The 3,733-nt window shown below is 36.6% G+C and overlaps 1 protein-coding gene across 3 annotated transcripts in view; it reads right to left on the reverse strand.

Annotated features, from left to right (window-relative positions):
- LOC108627185 (uncharacterized protein DDB_G0283357) overlaps positions 1-3,733 on the reverse strand; it is a 44,558-nt gene that overhangs the window by 5,631 nt on the left and 35,194 nt on the right. The window lies entirely within an intron of this gene.

The following is a 3,733-nucleotide window of genomic DNA, read 5'->3' on the forward strand; positions in this document are numbered from 1 at the left end:
TACTTTGGTTGCTGGTTCTTACCAGGTCATTGTAAATTTCTCGGTATGGAGCTAGACAGTTTTGCAGCTCCCTTTTGAATTTTCGGCTTCTTTTAGTAGAAAAATGACTCGAGATTTTCAGCTAAGCTTAGGCCTTCATTTAATTTTTTTAATGTTAAATTATTAACTCAGTTTAATGTTAAATTATATCTCAGTGTCAACATTGTATCTTTAAGACGGCAAGCCTCGCCGCGGCTGTAGAAGTACAGTACTTTACAAAGGTTTTTGCAATTTTCTTATCGTGTTAAAGCGAAGCCGTGTTATAAAATGCCGTGTTGTAGGAGGGTTCGCGCAATTTACGAATCGTGTTATAGCGAAACCGTGTTATAAGATGCCGTGTTGAAGGAGGGCTACCTGTAATATGCAGCGTTTATATTTTTTGCATACTCAGTTTTTACTCATAAATGCATGAGATTCGCATAATGACAGGCAGAAGACGACGAAGGTCGCATTGTTTAAGTACTATGACGAGCAGGTGTGATGATAATAGCTCGGATACGGGGCATAGGTTTTGTGGTGTCGATAATTTAGCAAACGATATCGAGCTCTCGATTCTCTGCCGACGTAATTATCGGATAATTACCTTAAGATGACCCGGCGCAGGTATAGTTGTCGGGAAGACATAAAACAGCAGCATTGCTGTCCCGAATACTTTCAATAAAAAAGTAACGACTACACTTCATGCAAACTAAACTATTTATAGTATCAGTTGAAAAAATGCATATTTATTTTATATTTGTTTTACAATAGTTGCTATATTTTTATGTATTCTATACTATGTTCTGTTTATTCTGTATTTATTTTAAATTATGTTCTTATAATATCTTTATTTTATATTCATTTTATGTCGTGGCTAGTCACTATGGTTTTTGAATTATTAACGAAAAATACTAGCCAATAAGTGTAGGGCTGAGCCACAGCAGTAGTGGCTCGGATCGTGGCGCTCGGCCATTGGTCAGCGCAGGCCTTATGTGCGCTTTCATTGGTCGGTGTTTTTCGTTAATAATTCAAAAACCATGACTCACTTTATATTTTGGCAAAAGAAATTGTTGTTCAGAAACACTTACAGAATCACCTCTCCTCGGTTCTAACACTTTACGTAGGCAAATACGCCATTGTGCGATGCATGGTAGATCCAATGTTAAATAAATATTCAAAACTAAAAAAATTAATCCCAATAGTCTTGATTGACATCTTTTATATAGGGAGTACTGACCGAAACATAAATCACGACCTCTCGAAATCCAGATTTCTCCAAGGAGAACGTGAAACGCTAAGAAGGAGATGAAACAACGGTGAAAGAGCATTTCTCTTCGAAATTCCCAGTGTCGACGTACCACGCCCCAGACAGGGAAATACTTCCGAAAAGAATTGAAAATAAAAGAGCGATAATCCCGCAGCCAAATGGTCTTGCACCAACTGGTAGATTATTTCAACGTCATGAACCTTCCTCTTCTAGTATCTCTGCCCGACCTAACTCAAGTGCTACGAGCTAGACGCTATACAGACTATAGTATACGTGTACTTTGCGCCGCGTTACGCCCATACCAAAATCGTTTTCCATTTAGATCAGCCATACTCAACCTGTGGCCCAGAATTCTTACTTTATCAATGTATATTCTAAAATGAAATATCCGAAGAATGTACATAGAAATCGATTTACTCATTCCCACCTATATTATTACCAGGGATGTCAGAATGTAGGATTTCTCCTCTTCCCGAGCTCTCCCCACTACTGTATGCTGCTGTATGCTCAATGTGCTCTCCCCACTTACATATGGCGTTATTAGACATGTCTCCAATGATCATGGGTAACGTAAGTGGGAGCAAAAACAAGTAGTGGGGGACAGCTCGGGAAGAGGAGAAATCCTACATTCTGGCATCCGTGATTATTACATATATTGAGTGAGTCTCGTAACATAACGATTTCAAATAATAGTAATAAGCTAATTACTGAATGATACAAATTTTTAAAAAAACGTTCCATAGTTTCTACAAATTTTTTAAGGGGCCTTACCAGTGTGACTGCCTAACATTTAGGTCATTTTTGGGAATTTTTTCTTTTAAGAAAAGTATTGTATGGAATTTTTTTAAACTTTATGGATACATTTGCCTATAAATGAACTGCGTAAAATAATTGTTTCGTACAGAAATAACTAAAGGGCGACTAAGTTATGCACTATCTCCCGAGACGCCAAAGAAAAGAGTCTCAACTGCTGACATACAGTTCGCTAGGGTGGCTTAAATGAAAAAAGACGAGACGCTCTTAAACTAGACATGCTTTATTGTTGAATGACGTAGGATATTCGAAAAATGTCGAAACCTGACAAAATGGCGGAGTTTTTAAGAAATTTCTCGATTTTTCCGTAAAAAAATTGTCGTTTTTTCGTTGCCAAAATTACAGTTTTCATCCAATCAAGAATATTCTACGTCATTCAACAATAAAGCATGTCTAGAACACTGTTAAAATTTGAAGTCAATCGAATAATTGGTTTTTGAGTTATAGTGTCAGCAAATTTGAAAAATACCATTTCGAGAAAAACGCGTTTAAAGTATTAACTATTACATTTTTACTTATATTATATTAATACTATTAAAAGACTACCACTCTAAATGGAAAACTAGTTGAGATTCGACCTTGAAATTTTAGTATATTTTTGAAGGTATCAATTTTCGAAAAATGTAAAAAAATAAAATCGATTTTTTGAAAATTTCACATTGGGTAGGCCAACTAACGAAAGATTAGAACGGTGAGAAAGTAATAATGAAATGGAACGACATGGAGAAAGTTTTAGGGCTCTAAAGCTCTCGCGATTATAGCAGCAACTTCTAAATGGGATGTGCACTCTTTTGGAGCACGAGTCGGAAGGTATCATTTTAATAGCTAATTTGGCTATAGTAAGCTCATAACCTCAAAACCAATAGTCCCATAGTTGAAGTAAAAGAATCATTATTCGTTCGATTGTAATAATTCTCCTAATTATAAGAACCCAAATTAAAAGTTTCACATTGGTAAGGCCCTTTAAAATTGTACAAAATACAAAAAAGAAATATATACGAATTGAGACCCAGTCATAGACTTCGGAGAATCGCTAGTTTTGGAAAACATTTGCAGAAGTAAGATTGCAGAGAGAGTGGATTAATTAGAGTTGCACAGGCGGAGGAACAAGATGGATAAGATTGACGCAACACGTCGCTTAGAACGTTCGTATCGCAGAAATTTGGTGCACGAGATCCCCAAGCACAGTAGATAAAGTTAAAGATAAACCGTCCCGGGTTTCGCGGCGAGAGTACTCGACGGGAAGGGGCATGAGATTTATGAGAAAAATATTAAAGGCTTCCTCAACGATTCCCCCATCATTCGAGGTTTCTACTCTTTTCTACGCTCTGCCAACTCCTTCGGTTCCCATATATTTTTCTTCCGCTTCCTCTCACTCCGCCGTTTTTTCCCCTTCGATCCTCTCCCCCAACCCCATTCCGTTTGCCTGCCTCTTTATATCGCGATGAATTATATTATAGTTTGGTGTGTTCCCAATCCTGCTTCAGAATTTTCACCGTAATTTATAATGCACAGTTGTACTTGAGTGTTCGGAGAAGGACGAAGTCGAAATGAATGATCAAATAATAATAATAATAATAATAATAATAATAATAATAATAATAATAATAATAAAACAAGTCGATTATAAAGAAT

The sequence above is a fragment of the Ceratina calcarata genome, unplaced genomic scaffold, assembly GCF_001652005.2.
Source record: "Ceratina calcarata isolate Rehan_Ccalc_2016 unplaced genomic scaffold, ASM165200v1 scaffold447.2, whole genome shotgun sequence".
NCBI lineage: Eukaryota > Metazoa > Arthropoda > Insecta > Hymenoptera > Apidae > Ceratina > Ceratina calcarata.